Source organism: Salvia hispanica, chromosome 1, assembly GCF_029641045.1.
Source record: "Salvia hispanica isolate PSC_SH4W2 chromosome 1, Shi_PSC_v1, whole genome shotgun sequence".
NCBI lineage: Eukaryota > Viridiplantae > Streptophyta > Magnoliopsida > Lamiales > Lamiaceae > Salvia > Salvia hispanica.
In genome coordinates, this window is record NC_142692.1 from 23,949,524 (window position 1) to 23,971,696 (window position 22,173).

General features: G+C 32.9%; 1 pseudogene; it reads left to right on the forward strand.

Moving 5' to 3' along the window:
* On the forward strand, positions 1-1,794 carry LOC125219314 (cytochrome P450 94C1 pseudogene; annotated as a pseudogene).
* Positions 1,795-22,173: the final 20,379 nt, after the last annotated feature.

Sequence of the window (22,173 nt, forward strand, 5' to 3'; positions counted from 1 at the left end):
GATTAAGATTACAAGTCCCCTCCCATTGGCGTCCACTCTAGCTTGACTTCTTTACCGTTTTTATTATCCTTGAATGGAGTCGGCATCTTCAGTCGTCCAATATTCTCACTCCTCGTGGTCATGGTTGCAAATTCTGTCATCCTTATCCTTTCTCACTTCTTTTGTGCTCCTCCTTTTCACAGTGATGAGAAAGAAGGTTTGGTGCGACTGCGAAATCTGCCAGAGCTACAGCGAATCGCGTTGGAGGATCCAATTCGACAATCTCTGCGATTGGTACACGCATCTCCTTAAAAACTCTCCCAATCGGACGGTCCACATCCACGTTCTCAACAACACCATCACCGCTAACCCCGAAAACGTCGAGTACATGCTCAAAACACGGTTTGATAATTTCCCCAAAGGCAAACCCTTCTCCGCGATCCTCGGCGATTTCTTAGGCCGCGGCATCTTCAACGTCGACGGAAGCTTCTGGAGGTTCCAGCGGAAGATGGCCAGCCTCGAGCTCGGCCGCGTCTCCACACGCGCCTACTCGTTTCAAGTGGTGCGCGTCGAAATCCTGCAGCGCCTGATTCCTCTGATGGCTTCATCCGCCGACGAAATCGTCGATCTGCAGGAGGTTTTTAGGAGATTTTCCTTCGATTGCATATCGCGGATTTCCTTCGGATTGGATCCGGCGGAGCTGGATTTGTCGCTGCCGCTCTCCGATTTCATCGCCTCCTTCGATCTGGCGTCCAAGCTCTCCGCGGAGAGGGCGATGGCGACTTCTCCGATGGTGTGGAAGGTGAAGCGGTTTTTCAACATCGGAAGCGAGAGGAGGCTGCGCCTCGCGATCCGGACGATCCACGCCGTCGCGCGCGATTTTATCAGAGAGCGGCGGAAGCTGGGGTTTTCCGATGGGAAGGATCTGCTTTCCAGATTCATGTGTAGCGTCGGCGATGATGAGAAGTTTTTGGTTGACATCATTGTTAGTTTCCTCCTGGCCGGGCGCGACACGGTGGCTTCCGCCCTGACGAGCTTCTTCTGGCTGGTGGCGCGCCATCCGGAGGTGGAGGCGGCGATTCTGGAGGAGGCGATCGGGGTTGATTCGGCCGATCAAGTGAGGGAGCTTCATTACCTGCATGCAGTGGTGCTTGAGAGCATGAGATTGTATCCGCCGATTCAATTCGATTCGAAATTTTGTGTGGAAGATGATGTATTGCCGGACGGGAGCTTTGTGAAGGGGGGGACTAGGGTTACTTTCCACCCCTACGCCATGGGAAGAATGGAGGAGATTTGGGGATCGGATTGTTTGGAATTCAAGCCGCGGAGATGGATCAGGGATGGGGTTTTTGTACATGAAAACCCTTTTCAATGCCCTATTTTTCAAGCTGGGGTAAGGGTCTGTTTGGGGAAGGAATTGGCGCTCATGGAGATCAAGACTGTTGCGGTTTCCGTTTTGAGGCGGTTCCGGATCGAGTTGGCCCAACCGGACGACCCTCCTCGGTTCTCGCCGGGGCTCACCGCCACTTTTAGAGACGGCCTACGGGCTAGGATTCGACCTCGATTCAGTAATTACACACCTTTGATTAAATGATTAAAGTGCTAATTATTTGTGCATAAGATATCGTAATCCTACTGGTATATGGTATGAATATATAAGCTTGAATTGCATGTGGCCAAATGGCATAAGCTCGTTTAGTTGCAGGCTTGAAAACTAAGGCAGTTTTTGCTGCTTGATTTGTGTAAGTGAATATTTACTTTATATGTTTCATGTGAGATTAATATGTGATTATAAAGGTCTTGGATTTGAGTTTATTTCAAAATTCCGCTCAGTTATAAATAAGAAAAGTAGACTATCAAATTGTATGTTAGTTATGTATATGTGGCATTGTTGGTTTACTTGTTAATATTCATTTTAGCATGTCGAGTCACTTTTATTTTTGATAAAAAATTAATTTTCTCACTTACTTTATTCACTGTTATTTTATTCACCATTCACTAAACGCATTTGTATCGAAAATAAATGCATCTATTAACAAATTAAGAATGTAGGGAGTAATTGCCAAAAGATCAAGTTAGCAAGGATTAATCTTGGGTTAATGATAAAATTAATTAGTCTATGACACTGTTTAATTTGTAAGATTATATTTCAAAATTAAATAAGTATTTTATTTGATTCTTGAAATTGAATCTTACACCTCAATTTTAGATGAATAATAATCATGTCCTAATAGTTAATCATATGCATTCATCTAATTAAAATAATCTTACAATCCAATCCAAAATTACAATTTATGATATTTTGTCTATTAACAAACCAAATAGCCACTATTTGGATCTTTGGTGTGTGAAACCAACAGCAATAGTGACGATTCTGAGCGAGAATCTTTCTTGGCAGGCATGTGCATCGAGTTTCAGGTAATTAAATTCGATTTGAGATCTTTTCCGATTCAATCTTTGCTATTGTGAAAAAAAATAATTAATTATATGAACAACATAAGTACACCTTGTAGTTGGCTTTCAAATATTGTAGCGTCAGATTTCGATTAATAATGAAAAATACAAAAAATAAAGAAATCAGAAAAAAAGATTTTTGGGGGACCATTACAGGAGGCGGTTGAAATTTTTACATCAACGTCAACATCAAATTAAAGTGAAAAATTTACATTTATCTGACGCAGAAACATGTATACGTGGGTATAGAAAACTGCACCAATAACTGAAAAAGAAATCGTACAAACCAGGAATCAAATCAACGATCTGATTGCATATCAACTACAATTACATGTCTTTAAGCATAATTATAGGTGTTTATTACACATATTTAGCATAATTAAGCCTTTATCATTTATATTGTTAAACATGATTAGTATTCCCTCTGTTTGCGAAATGTTATCCACGTTTGACTCGGCACGGGTTTTAAAATATATGCAGAAAAGTGAGTGGAAAAAAATTTAAGTGGAATGTGGATTTCACATTTATATTTCAGTTTCATAATAGAATGTAAGTGCAATAGATGAGTGGAAAGTGGACTCAATTTATCAAAAATGAAAAAAAAAAAAAAAAAAAAATGTACAATATTTGGTGAATGAACCAAGAGCGGACATTATTTTAAGGACGGAGGGAGTCGTAGTTAAGATTGCATCAATTGTCTTCCACGTCAGCTGATTATGATCCGACATTCGATCTGCTAGAATACAAATATGTTAAACAATAAATCTATGTGACCAAATTTTGTACAGCCAAATTCTTGTTTATTTGACAAAAAAATAGGTTTATTTATGAATTTAATTAAAATATTAGATACATATATAGTACATGGAAAGTGCATAATATTGTGGTTATATATTTATGATTTTTTATAATTCTTTTATTTTTTTAGAATTATATATGTAACTAGTGCATACTTTAATTCAAATTTTAAAAATAATAGAAAGAAAATTCAAATATAAATATAAAAAATGAGGTTAAAGGCTAATAAGTCTTTTTAACTTATCTACTTACTATATTTATAATTTTAATATATAATTAATACATCAAATTATTAATATAACTTTATTTTGGTTGTACAAAATTTGGTTGTTTATCATTGCCCTATGTTAAAACATCTTAGGTTTTGGTTCTTTTACCTAAATAAATTAGAGGATGTGGTGGGTTTTGATTGTTGAGGGCATGTCAATTAATTATGATTAAATATGATTATTATATTGATCGTGGTGCAAAATTATGTCACCAATGAATCAATCACCCATCACGATGCCTGTGAAAAATGTGCTTAAAATTTATGATTCTACCGATAATTAGTTATAGTTTCTTTCTGGAGCTAATGCATCTAAGGGTGTCCACTGTAGTTGGCCGGGCCAAGCCATAAAGTGTGGTCAGGCCACAAAATCGTGGCCGGGCCACCAATGCCCATATTTCCCACTATAGTGGACATGGCCAAGCCACCAAAAATTTTATTTTTTCCATTTTGTTAATATTTTAATTCTACTACAATAATAATTGTTTAGACTATAATAATAAATAATAAATAATAAATAAAATGCATAATTTAATGAAAACTAAATCGAAAACCAAATCTTCGTTGTATTATAGAACGGGGTAAAATTATACAACGAAAATTGTTTTGGAACACACAAACAAAAACATAAAAAAACACCGCCATCGCCGACTACTCGGTCTCATCATCAGAATCCGCCACTTCATCTTCACCCTTTGCATCGTCACCGCCAACGCCATGACCGTTACCACCACCGCCACCGCTCTGAGGTCCCGTCGCCGCCGCCGCCATGTCCTCCAACCCCAACAACGACCTCAGCCTCACTATAAGGTCGTAGTACATCATCTTGGTAGTCGGGTCGGTCGACTTCTCATACAAGGCCTTGAGTTCCTTTATCATCTGCACCTCTAGGGTGTTTTGCAACGCCGCTCGGGCCGATGCGGGGGCAGGTGCAGACGGGCCCGCAGCAGAGTGTTGGGAGGCAGCGGCGGAGGTGGATCTAGCGGCTCGGATTGCGGACTGTTGACCCAGGGGCCGTGGACGCCGGGATAGTGACGGGGGGGGGGGGCTCCTCCATGACCTCGCCGTTGAGATCGAAGGTCCTTGAACCGCCGCTACTGCTGCTGCAGTTGCCGCCCCTGCCCCGTCTTGTACCGCTTGGCCTAGAATCAGACGCGTTCTCGCAGATGGCTCTAAATTTTGGGGAGTCCCGCAGAACGAGGAATTCTGCCCAGTAGGTAAACTTCTTGCCTACTTGCACATTGAACAACTGCATCGACAGGGATTTTATGTCGGCTTCGCTGCGGCCACTCTCAGCAGTGCGCAGTTGGTTCTCGTATATACCAATGAACTCCCGAAGAGCTGTAGGGATCCTGCCGAACTTCTTCCGAATCTGATCGGGTGTACGGTCGACGCTCCCCGGCGGTTTGAATTCATTGTACACCACCAAGACTTTCCGCCAGAAGCATAAGTCGGTCTGATCCGTGCCAACTATGGCATCTGTCGTCACCGCGTCCCATGCCCTAGCAATAGCAATGGACTCGGCGTCTGTGTACAAAAACCCTCGTCGACCACCGCCGCCGCCTTCCTGCCCGCCGCCGCCATCGCCTTGTCCGCGACCACCGCGGCCGCCGCCCTGCCCGCCGTCACCGTCGCTGCCACCTCGCGCGGATCCTCCGCCACGCCCGCCGCCGCTCCTTCGCCCGCCGTTCCCGCCGCCACTTCGGCTTCTTCCACCGCCTCCTCTCCCCGTCTCTACACGACCGGGCGTCGGCGTCGGGGTATCAGGCGACCCCATCAATTGTTCCCATGTGAATCTATCAGATTCATCAAGCAGAGATTGACTGCTCTGAAATGGGGAGGATTGAAATTGGGACGAGAAGTTAATCGCGTCCATGTTGGGTCGATAGTCGCCCGTCCCTGGTTGGGTACGACCCGCATATCTCTGCTGATAGGCCGAGGACTGACCCCGGTTTTGGGGTGTTTGTAGCCACGGCGCCGGCGATGGCGGACTCCACATCTGGGATGGAGGAGGGGTGGGACTCGATCTCCAGCGTTGGGGGGGTGGAAAGCCCCCCTGTCCCGAATCTCCATAACGGGATCGTCTCCGCCTTGCATTTCACAAAAATTCAAATTGAAGGGAATAGGGTAAATTGTGTGTGAGAGTAGAGTAAAAATAAGATATGAATTTTAAGTATATATTGAAAAAAATTTGAAAATTTAAAAAAAAAAAAAAATCGGAAAAGGGGAGAGCCGCGCGGCTCGTGGCCATTGCTATAGGAGGACCGCGGCTCGCGCCCAAGTGCCGTGGCCAGGCCACGATCGTGGCGCGCCCACGTCCAACCCCCCTCACTATAGGGAGCCGCGGCTCGCCTATAGCGGGCACCCTAAAGGAAGTACTATTGTTTAATGAACATGGCGTTAGATTATAATACTCCTATATATTGCACAGTAAGGAGAAATTATAGCAGTACTGCAGTAGTATATTTTTTTTTTTTTCAAAAACTTTAACTTTAGGAATTGAATGTGTCGATTTATTGTTCTTTATCAGTAATGTACCCATTAACTAGCTAGGTCAGTAGGTGCTTTATGTTGGCCTTTAATTGACGCATGTGTCATGTCCATATGTCCATGACAATGATATGTACTATTTAAATCATTGAGCATATGCTTCATGTTGTCCATTAATGTTATCACTTTACATATTTTATAAATGGTAAGCTCTTTTATAAATAACATATAAATTGAAAAAAAGAAGTCCTAAGTTCATTTAATATGGAAAATGTGCTGGAAACTTGGAAATTGAAAAAATATGCCCTAGATTCAGATATTTAATATGAAAAATATGTTGGAAACTGCTGCCTAAATATAGATGTTTAATATGGAAAATGTGCTGGAAACTTTAAAATTGAAGAATATGCCCTAGGTTCAGATTTTTAATTTGAAAAATATGTTGGAACGAATTTGAGGAGCCAAAACTTTTGATGTAGAAAGTTTTTGCCCTTTCATCTATTTGTAAATTGTAATCTTTAACCTTCACTAGTTGATGTAGAAGGTTTTTGCCCTTTAACCTAGTTGTAACTCTTAACATTTTTATGTGATACCTTGAATATTAAACTTTTTAAACACTCTCATTTTGAGTATGAGTTTGGAAAAGATTACACATAACATAATGTAAATCAGATTTCTCTCAAACTCTTTCTTATTGGATTATAGTTTTTTCATTTGGATAGAAATTTGATGGGTTGATTATAGGAACTTCATTAAATTCGCCGGTACCTAGCGTTGTGGCTGATACACTAAAGATTAAGGGGTACAACTGATACGTTAATGCACTGACGGACACATTAAGGGAGGAGGAGGGCCCCTACCCAATTTTTCTTTTTCCTTTTTTTCCTATTTACAAATTTATTTTTCAGAATTTTGAAAAATAAGTTCAGCCCTCACCAAATTAGTGATGTGGAAGATTAAATTGATGGAAACTACAGGATAAAAATGGCTGAAACTTAAATTTCTTAAATTGCATAGAATTGATTTCCCGTGTCTTTAAGAAGAAGAAACATGCCAATAAAAAAAAAAGCAATGATAAACAACCAAATTTTGTACAACCAAAATAAAGTTATATTAATAATTTGATGTATTAGTTATATATTAAAATTATAAATATAGTAAGTAGATAAGTTAAAAAGACTTATTAGCCTTTAACTTCATTTTTTATATTTATATTTGAATTTTCTTTCTATTATTTTTAAAATTTGAATTAAAGTAGGCACTAGTTACATATATAATTCTAAAAAAATAAAAAAATTATAAAAATTCATAAATATATAACCACAATATTATGCACTTTCCATGTACTATATATGTATCTAATATTTTAATTAAATTCATAAATAAACTTATTTTTTTATTAAATAAACAAAAATTTGGTTATACAAAATTTGGTCACATATATTTATTGTAAAAATATACGGAGTACTTCTTATTATCATTATTTAATTTAACTTGTTTGAGTTCTTTTCTTGGAAAATGTACGAGACTCTGACATAAAGGCGTGGCATACTTATATTGAGTGGTTTTAAAATTATTTAAAATTAAAACTGACTAATTTTATTTTCTAGTACTGTAGTAGCACCTTTTTTTTTTGTTGTTGATTTTTATTGTTAGTTTCAATTTTCTAGTTCTTCCTGCCTATCTGTTTATTTTTAATTTAATTAAGCCAAAAAATATTTTATTTTATTTTATGAAATATTGATAAGAAAATGAATTTATAATTTTATTTTTAGTTCAATCATGCAAAAAATTACTCCCTCCATCTCAATTTAGAGTCCAAATTTACCATTTTTAAGTGTCCTACTTTAAGAGTCCTGGTTAGAATATTACATAAATGATAATTGGCCTCACATTTCACTAACATTTTCTTACTCACATTTTATTATAAAACTAATAGTATATAAAAATAGGACTCACATTACACCATCTTTTTTTACCAACTTTTTTTTACATTTCTTAAAATGCGGGCCGAACTCAAATAGGACTCCTAAAGTGGAATGGATGGAGTATTTTTTTTCCTATTATTTTTCATGAAAAATTGAGAATAAGAAAATGAATGTGTAAATATGAATTGTTTCGTTCTTTTGAATGGGTAGTGTTTCTGTCAAAAAAAATATTTATGCATTTTTTAGTTTTTGTGATTGTAATTTTTATATTCTAGTATTAATTCTATTCGTCCTTTATTATGTGTCCCCATTATCTCAGTGTATATTTTAAAAAACATAAATAAGAGCCATTTAAAAAAAAATAGAACGAAAAGTCCTATTTTTATATACTCCATTATTTTTATAATAAACTCTAAGTAAAATGAGGTAACTAATATGATGCATGCTCCATTCAAAAAATAGTAAAATCAAATGAAACATTTAATATAAAATATTTTATATAGAAAAATGGAATACATAATATAAAATATTTTTTTAACCACATAAACTTTTACTATATAAAATATAGTAGAGCCCTTGCTGGCAAAAATTTCTGCATCCGCCACTGCGTTAATGTATGTCACGAGTTTGCGATCATCTTCTATGCTTTATATGGACTTATTTGCATGTGTAGATGTGTTGGTGGCAAGGATTTGGTGTGGTCTTGGAAATGCACATATTGGAGCACACGAAGTAGAGAAGTTGGAAGAAGGGTACCGGTGCTGTGAAAGTGGTTCAACTTGTTCCAAATACCATATCTTAACTCTTTTATTTTACTCTCTTTCATACTATGCTATCTATTTTTCTCTCCTATTTTATCCCCTCTCTTACTTTATTCATTCCACTTAATTCAATAAATCTCATTTTCTTAAATCTCATGCTGAAAAGAAATCAATCACACGCGAATGCGATGGAGGGAGTAATACTTTTTGATAAACGAACCTCTTGTTGGTATGTGACGTCATATTCCAATTATCAATAATCGAGGGAGGGGTGTTACATTATTGTACTCTTCTAAGACCAGATTACGTCAATCAAAGTCGGAGAAAACGAGAACCAGGACGCTGGAAAAAGATGTAGATTTGCAAGGTTCTTGGACTATGGAATGGCTAGTTCTTTTTTGGACTGAAATTTATCGTTTTTTTATGGAAATGAATGACCAAATTAGATTTGGTTGTAGTAATCAAGAAGAATGTGTTACACAATATAACAGCGGACCTAAGGTTCACTGTAATTGTTTACATATTGAAAGAAATATTATGCAGATAGCTTGAATAACTTCTTAAAGACGACGAAGACCATGAGGTGGTCAAATAAATTATACAAATGTCTCATGCCATGTGTGTTCCGATAAGAGGGTTCTTTTTACTTTAAAGTCTCTTAGATGTAAGAAGTTACGTATGAGAAATCAATCCTTTTTTGAGGTGATTGGCACGGGTAATGTGTTCCTAAAATTGTTATGAGGAAATATTCGTAACCTTAGAATGTGTTGCAAGTCTCAAACATCCAAAATAACTTGGTTACGGACTCATTTTTTATAAACTTTTAGTTTTTACTACTTCCTTCATCCCATAAAAATATGTGCACTTCTTATTTTCATTCATCCCATAAAAATATTGGCATTTCCATTTATTGAAAGGTATCCCAATTTATTACCCATATAGATCAAGTTATTTACAACTATATCACCATTAAAACACTAATAATAATATGAGTCTCACTATCCACTAATACTACTTTAACTACTATTCCCCTCATCTGTCTTACTTTATCAATTTTATCTTAATTCTCGTGTCATAACATATGCTCATATTTTTATAAACTCAGGGGAGTATATTTTAATTTGAAAAAATTATATTGATCAAGTGTGGAAAGTTAGTAGTGAAGACCACACCTACTGAATGAGCTTTTAAAGCAAAGTAACAGTGTCATACACAATGGAAATGCAGTGAGATATAAGAAAGATAATTTATCATTTTATTTGCTTGGGTGGCGTGATTCACGGTATTGTAGTGTATGACATATAAATCTAAATAATATAAACAAATTAATAAACTTTAATTTACTAAAAGTAAATTTAAATCACAAAAAATGTGAAGTGCGGGTTAACTCTATAAATATGAAACTAGACATGGGACATAATACAACATCTTTCAGAAAAAAAAAAAAAAAAACAATAGCTTCCAATATAAGGGGTTTCGAAAATCCCCTACAGAAATTTTCAAAAGTCCTTGTTCTACTCATACTTGGCTTATGCCTCAGATCAAGTCCTATAAATTCTGATAAGATTTATTTACTTGAAATTCAATATTTGAGTTTGGGAATAAATTAGAAGACATGTGGTTGAGTATATATTCATCACATGGAAAAGTTGCAAGTCATCTTCGATTCTTTGGAAAATCACTTAACTTAATTAAATCCAAGTCATAGAATTCATATTCTTTTACGTAAATTAATTTCGTCTTAGTATGCAATCTATGAACTCAAGCACGAATTGAATTAATTGTATAATCATCTAATTAATTGAATTAATTGTAACCTTAGAATGTGTTGCAAGTCGCAGACATCCAAAATAACTTGGTGTCAGACTCATTTCTTATAAACTTTTAGTTTTTATTAATTCCTCCATCCTAAAATAATATGTGCACTTCCTAATTTCATTCGTCCCATAAAAATATTAGCATTTCCATTTATTGAAAGGTTTCCCAATTTATTACTCATATACATCAAGTTATTTACAACTTATACCACCATTAAAGCACTAATAATAATATGGGTTTCACTATCCACTAACACTACTTTAACTACTCTTCCCATCCTCTCTATTATTTTACCAATTTTGTCATAATTCTCGTGTCATATCATATGCTCATATTTTTATGAGAGGGAGGGAGTATATTTTAGTTTGAAAAAGTTATAATGATCAAGTGTGGAAAGTTCGTAGTGAGGACCACACCTATTGAATGGGCTTTTTGAGCGAAGTAACAGTCATATACACTGGCGGTCACACATAAGCATGAGGGAATGCTTGAACCATTCACAAATTTTTTATTTTTTATGTTTTTAGTTGTATAATTTTAAAATTTTTGTTATTATTTTGTATGAATTAATGTGCAAAAGCCCCTAATAAAATGATAAAGTATAAGAAAATTATTGTCTCATCCAAAATTTGAATATATAGCCCCTAAAATGACAATTTTCTGCGTCCGCCTCTGGTCATATACAATGGAAATGAAGTGAGATATAAGAAAGATAATTTATCATTTTATTTGCTTGGGTGGCCTGATTTACGGTATTGTAGTGTATGACATATAAATCTAAATAATATAAACAAATTAATAAACTTTAATTTACTAAAAGTAAATTTAAATCACAAAAAATCTGAAGTGCAGGTTAACTCTATAAATATGAAACTAGACATGGGACATAATACAACATCTTTCAGAAGAAAAAAAAAAAAACAATAGCTTCCAATATAAGGGGTTTCGAAAATCCCCTACAGAAATTTTCAAAAGTCCTTGTTCTACTCATACTTGGCTTATGCTTCTCATTTTAGATCAAGTCCTATAAATTCTGATAAGATTTATTTACTTGAAAGTCAATATTTGAGTTTGGGAACAAATTAGAAGACATGTGGTTGAGTATATATTCATCACATGGAAAAGTTGCAAGTCATCTTCGATTCTTTGGAAAATCACTTAACTTAATTAAATCCAAATCATAGAATTCATATTCTTTTACGTAAATTAATTTCGTCTTAGTATGCAATCTATGAACTCGAGCACGAATTGAATTAATTGTATAATCATCTAATTAATTGAATTAATTGTAACCTTAGAATGTGTTGCAAGTCGCAGACATCCAAAATAACTTGGTGTCAGACTCATTTCTTATAAACTTTTAGTTTTTATTACTTCCTCCATCCCAAAAAAATATGTGCACTTCCTAATTTCGTTCGTCCCATAAAAATATTAGCAATTCCATTTATTGAAAGATTTCCCAATTTATTACTCATATACATCAAGTTATTTACAACTTATACCACCATTAAAGCACTAATAATAATATGGGTTTCACTATCCACTAACACTACTTTAACTACTCTTCTCCTCCTCTCTATTATTTTACCAATTTTGTCATAATTCTCGTGTCATATCTAACATATGCTCATATTTGTATGAGAGGGAGGGAGTATATTTTAGTTTGAAAAAGTTATAATGATCAAGTGTGGCAAGTTCGTAGTGAGGACCACACCTATTGAATGGGCTTTTTGAGCGAAGTAACAGTCATATACACTGGCGGTCACACATAAGCATGAGGGAAGGCTTAAACCATTCACAAATTTTTTATTTTTTGTGTTTTTAGTTGTATAATTTTAAAATTTTGTTATTATTTTGTATGAATTAATGTGCAAAAGCCCCTAATAAAATGATAAAGTATAAGAAAATTATTGTCTCATCCAAAATTTGAATATATAGCCCCTAAAATGACAATTTTCTGCGTCCGCCTCTGGTCATATACAATGGAAATGCAGTGAGATATAAGAAAGATAATTTATCATTTTATTTGCTTGGGTGGCCTGATTTACGGTATTGTAGTGTATGACATATAAATCTAAATAATATAAACAAATTAATAAACTTTAATTTACTAAAAGTAAATTTAAATCACAAAAAATGTGAAGTGCATGTTAACTCTATAAATATGAAACTAGACATGGGACATAATACAACATCTTTCAGAAGAAAAAAAAAACAATAGCTTCCAATATAAGGGGTTTCGAAAATCCCCTACAGAAATTTTCAAAAGTCCTTGTTCTACTCATACTTAGCTTATGCTTCTCATTTTAGATCAAGTCCTATAAATTCTGATAAGATTTATTTACTTGAAAGTCAATATTTGAGTTTGGGAATAAATTAGAAGACATGTGGTTGAGTATATATTCATCACATGGAAAAGTTGCAAGTCATCTTCGATTCTTTGGAAAATCACTTAACTTAATTAAATCCAAATCATAGAATTCATATTCTTTTACGTAAATTAATTTCGTCTTAGTATGCAATCTATGAACTCGAGCACGAATTGAATTAATTGTATAATCATCTAATTAATTGAATTAATTGTAACCTTAGAATGTGTTGCAAGTCGCAGACATCCAAAATAACTTGGTGTCAGACTCATTTCTTATAAACTTTTAGTTTTTATTACTTCCTCCATCCCAAAAAAATATGTGCACTTCCTAATTTCGTTCGTCCCATAAAAATATTAGCAATTCCATTTATTGAAAGATTTCCCAATTTATTACTCATATACATCAAGTTATTTACAACTTATACCACCATTAAAGCACTAATAATAATATGGGTTTCACTATCCACTAACACTACTTTAACTACTCTTCTCCTCCTCTCTATTATTTTACCAATTTTGTCATAATTCTCGTGTCATATCTAACATATGCTCATATTTGTATGAGAGGGAGGGAGTATATTTTAGTTTGAAAAAGTTATAATGATCAAGTGTGGCAAGTTCGTAGTGAGGACCACACCTATTGAATGGGCTTTTTGAGCGAAGTAACAGTCATATACACTGGCGGTCACACATAAGCATGAGGGAAGGCTTAAACCATTCACAAATTTTTTATTTTTTGTGTTTTTAGTTGTATAATTTTAAAATTTTGTTATTATTTTGTATGAATTAATGTGCAAAAGCCCCTAATAAAATGATAAAGTATAAGAAAATTATTGTCTCATCCAAAATTTGAATATATAGCCCCTAAAATGACAATTTTCTGCGTCCGCCTCTGGTCATATACAATGGAAATGCAGTGAGATATAAGAAAGATAATTTATCATTTTATTTGCTTGGGTGGCCTGATTTACGGTATTGTAGTGTATGACATATAAATCTAAATAATATAAACCAATTAATAAACTTTAATTTACTAAAAGTAAATTTAAATCACAAAAAATGTGAAGTGCATGTTAACTCTATAAATATGAAACTAGACATGGGACATAATACAACATCTTTCAGAAGAAAAAAAAAAACAATAGCTTCCAATATAAGGGGTTTCGAAAATCCCCTACAGAAATTTTCAAAAGTCCTTGTTCTACTCATACTTGGCTTATGCCTCTCATTTTAGATCAAGTCCTATAAATTCTGATAAGATTTATTTACTTGAAAGTCAATATTTGAGTTTGGGAATAAATTAGAAGACATGTGGTTGAGTATATATTCATCACATGGAAAAGTTGCAAGTCATCTTCGATTCTTTGGAAAATCACTTAACTTAATTAAATCCAAATCATAGAATTCATATTCTTTTACGTAAATTAATTTCGTCTTAGTATGCAATCTATGAACTCAAGCACGAATTGAATTAATTGTATAATCATCTAATTAATTGAATTAATTGTAACCTTAGAATGTGTTGCAAGTCGCAGACATCCAAAATAACTTGGTGTCAGACTCATTTCTTATAAACTTTTAGTTTTTATTACTTCCTCCATCCCAAAAAAATATGTGCACTTCCTAATTTCGTTCGTCCCATAAAAATATTAGCAATTCCATTTATTGAAAGATTTCCCAATTTATTACTCATATACATCAAGTTATTTACAACTTATACCACCATTAAAGCACTAATAATAATATGGGTTTCACTATCCACTAACACTACTTTAACTACTCTTCTCCTCCTCTCTATTATTTTACCAATTTTGTCATAATTCTCGTGTCATATCTAACATATGCTCATATTTGTATGAGAGGGAGGGAGTATATTTTAGTTTGAAAAAGTTATAATGATCAAGTGTGGAAAGTTCGTAGTGAGGACCACACCTATTGAATGGGCTTTTTGAGCGAAGTAACAGTCATATACACTGGCGGTCACACATAAGCTGAGGGAAGGCTTAAACCATTCACAAATTTTTTATTTTTTGTGTTTTTAGTTGTATAATTTTAAAATTTTGTTATTATTTTGTATAAATTAATGTGCAAAAGCCCCTAATAAAATGATAAAGTATAAGAAAATTATTGTCTCATCCAAAATTTGAATATATAGCCCCTAAAATGACAATTTTCTGCGTCCGCCTCTGGTCATATACAATGGAAATTCAGTGAGATATAAGAAAGATAATTTATCATTTTATTTGCTTGGGTGGCCTGATTCATGGTATTGTAGTGTATGACATATAAATCTAAATAATATAAACAAATTAATAAACTTTAATTTACTAAAAGTAAATTTAAATCACAAAAAATGTAAAGTGCAGTTTAACTCTATAAATATGAAACTAGACATGGGACATAATACAACATCTTTCAGAAGAAAAAAAAAACAATAGCTTCCAATATAAGGGGTTTCGAAAATCCCCTACAGAAATTTTCAAAAGTCCTTGTTCTACTCATACTTGGCTTATGCCTCTCATTTTAGATCAAGTCCTATAAATTCTGATAAGATTTATTTACTTGAAATTCAATATTTGAGTTTGGGAATAAATTAGAAGACATGTGGTTGAGTATATATTCATCACATGGAAAAGTTGCAAGTCATCTTCGATTCTTTGGAAAATCACTTAACTGAATTAAATCCAAATCATAGAATTCATATTCTTTTACGTAAATTAATTTCGTCTTAGTATGCAATCTATGAACTCAAGCACGAATTGAATTAATTGTATAATCATCTAATTAATTGAATTAATTGTAACCTTAGAATGTGTTGCAAGTCGCAGACATCCAAAATAACTTGGTGTCAGACTCATTTCTTATAAACTTTTAGTTTTTATTAATTCCTCCATCCTAAAATAATATGTGCACTTCCTAATTTCGTTCGTCCCATAAAAATATTAGCATTTCCATTTATTGAAAGGTTTCCCAATTTATTACTCATATACATCAAGTTATTTACAACTTATACCACCATTAAAGCACTAATAATAATAAGGGTTTCAGTATCCACTAACACTACTTTAACTACTCTTCCCATCCTCTCTATTATTTTACCAATTTTGTCATAATTCTCGTGTCATATCATATGCTCATATTTTTATGAGAGGGAGGGAGTATATTTTAGTTTCAAAAAGTTATAATGATCAAGTGTGGAAAGTTCGTAGTGAGGACCACACCTATTGAATGGGCTTTTTGAACGAAGTAACAGTCATATACACTGGCGGTCACACATAAGCATGAGGGAAGGCTTGAACCATTCACAAATTTTTTATTTTTTATGTTTTTAGTTGTATAATTTTAAAATTTTTGTTATTATTTTGTATGAATTAATGTGCAAAAGCCCCTAATAAAATGATAAAGTATAAGAAAATTATTGTCTCATCCAAAATTTGAATATATAGCCCCTAAAATGACAATTTTCTGCGTCCGCCTCTGGTCATATACAATGGAAATGCAGTGAGATATAAGAAAGATAATTTATCATTTTATTTGCTTGGGTGGCCTGATTTACGGTATTGTAGTGTATGACATATAAATCTAAATAATATAGACAAATTAATAAACTTTAATTTACTAAAAGTAAATTTAAATCACAAAAAATGTGAAGTGCATGTTAACTCTATAAATATGAAACTAGACATGGGACATAATACAACATCTTTCAGAAGAAAAAAAAAAACAATAGCTTCCAATATAAGGGGTTTCGAAAATCCCCTACAGAAATTTTCAAAAGTCCTTGTTCTACTCATACTTGGCTTATGCCTCTCATTTTAGATCAAGTCCTATAAATTCTGATAAGATTTATTTACTTGAAAGTCAATATTTGAGTTTGGGAATAAATTAGAAGACATGTGGTTGAGTATATATTCATCACATGGAAAAGTTGCAAGTCATCTTCGATTCTTTGGAAAATCACTTAACTTAATTAAATCCAAATCATAGAATTCATATTCTTTTACGTAAATTAATTTCGTCTTAGTATGCAAGCTATGAACTCAAGCACGAATTGAATTAATTGTATAATCATCTAATTAATTGAATTAATTGTAACCTTAGAATGTGTTGCAAGTCGCAGACATCCAAAATAACTTGGTGTCAGACTCATTTCTTATAAACTTTTAGTTTTTATTACTTCCTCCATCCCAAAAAAATATGTGCACTTCCTAATTACGTTCGTCCCATAAAATTATTAGCATTTCCATTTATTGAAAGGTTTCCCAATTTATTACTCATATACATCAAGTTATTTACAACTTATACCACCATTAAATCACTAATAATAATATGGGTTTCACTATCCACTAACACTACTTTAACTACTCTTCCCCTCCTCTCTATTATTTAACCAATTTTGTCATAATTCTCGTGTCATATCATATGCTCATATTTTTATGAGAGAGAGGGAGTATATTTTAATTTGAAAAATTTATAATGATCAAGTGTGGAAAGTTCGTAGTGAGGACCACACCTATTGAATGGGCTTTTTGAGCGAAGTAACAGTCATATACATTGGCGGTCACACATAAGCATGAGGGAAGGCTTGAACCATTCACAAATTTTTTATTTTTTATGTTTTTAGTTGTATAATTTTAAAATTTTTGTTATTATTTTGTATTAATTAATGTGCAAAAGCCCCTAATAAAATGATAAAGTATAAGAAAATTATTGTCTCATCCAAAATTTGAATATATAGCCCCTAAAATGACAATATTCTGCGTCCGCCTCTGGTCATATACAATGGAAATGCAGTGAGATATAAGAAAGATAATTTATCATTTTATTTGCTTGGGTGGCCTGATTTACGGTATTGTAGTGTATGACATATAAATCTAAATAATATAAACAAATTAATAAACTTTAATTTACTAAAAGTAAATTTAAATCACAAAAAATGTGAAGTGCATGTTAACTCTATAAATATGAAACTAGACATGGGACATAATACAACATCTTTCAGAAGAAAAAAAAAAAAACAATAGCTTCCAATATAAGGGGTTTCGAAAATCTCCTACAGAAATTTTCAAAAGTCCTTGTTCTACTCATACTTGGCTTATGCCTCTCATTTTAGATCAAGTCCTATAAATTCTGATTAGATTTATTTACTTGAAAGTCAATATTTGAGTTTGGGAATAAATTAGAAGACATGTGGTTGAGTATATATTCATCACATGGAAAAGTTGCAAGTCATTTTCGATTCTTTGGAAAATCACTTAACTTAATTAAATCCAAATCATAGAATTCATATTCTTTTACGTAAATTAATTTCGTCTTAGTATGCAATCTATGAACTCGAGCACGAATTGAATTAATTGTATAATCATCTAATTAATTGAATTAATTGTAACCTTAGAATGTGTTGCAAGTCGCAGACCTCCAAAATAACTTGGTGTCATACTCATTTCTTATAAACTTTTAGTTTTTATTACTTCCTCCATCCCAAAAAAATATGTGCACTTCCTAATTTCGTTCGTCCCATAAAAATATTAGCAATTCCATTTATTGAAAGATTTTCCAATATATTACTCATATACATCAAGTTATTTACAACTTATACCACCATTAAAGCACTAATAATAATATGGGTTTCACTATCTACTAACACTACTTTAACTACTCTTCTCCTCCTCTCTATTATTTTACCAATTTTGTCATAATTCTCGTGTCATATCTAACATATGCTCATATTTGTATGAGAGGGAGGGAGTATATTTTAGTTTGAAAAAGTTATAATGATCAAGTGTGGAAAGTTCGTAGTGAGGACCACACCTATTGAATGGGCTTTTTGAGCGAAGTAACAGTCATATACACTGGCGGTCACACATAAGCATGAGGGAAGGCTTAAACCATTCACAAATTTTTTATTTTTTGTGTTTTTAGTTGTATAATTTTAAAATTTTGTTATTATTTTGTATGAATTAATGTGCAAAAGCCCCTAATAAAATGATAAAGTATAAGAAAATTATTGTCTCATCCAAAATTTGAATATATAGCCCCTAAAATGACAATTTTCTGCGTCCGCCTCTGGTCATATATAATGGAAATTCAGTGAGATATAAGAAAGATAATTTATCATTTTATTTGCTTGGGTGGCCTGATTCACGGTATTGTAGTGTATGACATATAAATCTAAATAATATAAACAAATTAATAAACTTTAATTTACTAAAAGTAAATTTAAATCACAAAAAATGTGAAGTGCATGTTAACTCTATAAATATGAAACTAGACATGGGACATAATACAACATCTTTCAGAAGAAAAAAAAACAATAGCTTCCAATATAAGGGGTTTCGAAAATCCCCTACAGAAATTTTCAAAAGTCCCTGTTCTACTCATACTTGGCTTATGCCTCTCATTTTAGATCAAGTCCTATAAATTCGGATAAGATTTATTTACTTGAAAGTCAATATTTGAGTTTGGGAATAAATTAGAAGACATGTGGTTGAGTATATATTCATCACATGGAAAAATTGCAAGTCATCTTCGATTCTTTGGAAAATCACTTAACTTAATTAAATCCAAATCATAGAATTCATATTCTTTTACGTAAATTAATTTCGTCTTAGTATGCAATCTATGAACTCGAGCACGAATTGAATTAATTGTATAATCATCTAATTAATTGAATTAATTGTAACCTTAGAATGTGTTGCAAGTCGCAGACATCCAAAATAACTTGGTGTCAGACTCATTTCTTATAAACTTTTAGTTTTTATTACTTCCTCCATCCCAAAAAAATATGTGCACTTCCTAATTTCGTTCGTCCCATAAAAATATTAGCAATTCCATTTATTGAAAGGTTTCCCAATTTATTACTCATATACATCAAGTTATTTACAACTTATACCACCATAAAAGCACTAATAATAATATGGGTTTCACTATCCACTAACACTACTTTAACTACTCTTCCCCTCCTCTCTATTATTTTACCAATTTTGAAATAATTCTCGTGTCATATCATATGCTCATATTTTTATGAGAGGGAGGGAGTATATTTTAGTTTGAAAAATTTATAATGATCAAGTGTGGAAAGTTCGTAGTGAGGACCACACCTATTGAATGGGCTTTTTGAGCGAAGTAACAGTCATATACACTGGCGGTCACACATAAGCATGAGGGAAGGCTTAAACTATTCACAAATTTTTTATTTTTTATGTTTTTAGTTGTATAATTTTAAAATTTTGTTATTATTTTGTAAGAATTGATGTGCAAAAGCCCCTATTAAAATGATAAAGTATAAGAAAATTATTGTCGCACCCAAAATTTGAATATATAGCCCCTAAAATGACAATTTTCTGCGTCCGCCTCTGGTCATATACAATGGAAATGCAGTGAGATATAAGAAAGATAATTTATCATTTTATTTGCTTCGGTGGCCTGATTTATGGTATTGTAGTGTATGACATATAAATCTAAATAATATAAACAAATTAATAAACTTTAATTTACCAAAAGTAAATTTAAATCACAAAAAATGTGAAGTGCAGGTTAACTCTATAAATATGAAACAAGACATGGGACATAATACAACATCTTTCAGAAGAAGAAAAAAAAACAATAGCTTCCAATATAAGGGGTTTCGAAAATCCCCTACAGAAATTTTCAAAAAGTCCTTGTTCTACTCATACTTGGCTTATGCCTCTCATTTTAGATCAAGTCCTATAAATTCTGATAAGATTTATTTACTTGAAATTCAATATTTGAGTTTGGGAATAAATTAGAAGACATGTGGTTGAGTATATATTCATCACATGGAAGAGTTGCAAGTCATCTTCGATTCTTTGGAAAATCACTTAACTTAATTAAATCCAAATCATAGAATTCATATTCTTTTATATAAATTAATTTCGTCTTAGTATGCAATCTATGAACTCAAGCACGAATTGAATTAATTGTATAATCATCTAATTAATTGAATAAATTGTAACCTTAGAATGTGTTGCAAGTCGCAGACATCCAAAATAACTTGGTGTCAGACTCATTTCTTATAAACTTTTAGTTTTTATTACTTCCTCCATCCCAAAAGAATATGTGCACTTCCTAATTTCGTTCATCCCATAAAAATATTAGCATTTCCATTTATTGAAAGGTTTCCCAATTTATTACTCATATACATCAAGTTATTTACAACTTATACCACCATTAAAGCACTAATAATAATATGGGTTTCACTATCCACTAACACTACTTTAACTACTCTTCCCATCCTCTCTATTATTTTACCAATTTTGTCATAATTCTCGTGTCATATCATATGCTCATATTTTTATGAGAGGGAGGGAGTATTTTTAGTATGAAAAAGTTATAATGATCAAGTGTGGAAAGTTCGTAGTGAGGACCACACCTATTGAATGGGCTTTTTGAGCGAAGTAACAGTCATATACACTGGCGGTCACACATAAGCATGAGGGAAGGCTTAAACTATTCACAAATTTTTTATTTTTTATGTTTTTGGTTGTATAATTTTAAAATTTTGTTATTATTTTGTAAGAATTGATGTGCAAAAGCCCCTATTAAAATGATAAAGTATAAGAAAATTATTGTCGCACCCAAAATTTGAATATATAGCCCCTAAAATGACAATTTTCTGCGTCCGCCTCTGGTCATATACAATGGAAATGCAGTGAGATATAAGAAAGATAATTTATCATTTTATTTGCTTCGGTGGCCTGATTTATGGTATTGTAGTGTATGACATATAAATCTAAATAATATAAACAAATTAATAAACTTTAATTTACCAAAAGTAAATTTAAATCACAAAAAATGTGAAGTGCAGGTTAACTCTATAAATATGAAACAAGACATGGGACATAATACAACATCTTTCAGAAGAAGAAAAAAAAAACAATAGCTTCCAATATAAGGGGTTTCGAAAATCCCCTACAGAAATTTTCAAAAGTCCTTGTTCTACTCATACTTGGCTTATGCCTCTCATTTTAGATCAAGTCCTATAAATTCTGATAAGATTTATTTACTTGAAATTCAATATTTGAGTTTGGGAATAAATTAGAAGACATGTGGTTGAGTATATATTCATCACATGGAAGAGTTGCAAGTCATCTTCGATTCTTTGGAAAATCACTTAACTTAATTAAATCCAAATCATAGAATTCATATTCTTTTATATAAATTAATTTCGTCTTAGTATGCAATCTATGAACTCAAGCACGAATTGAATTAATTGTATAATCATCTAATTAATTGAATAAATTGTAACCTTAGAATGTGTTGCAAGTCGCAGACATCCAAAATAAC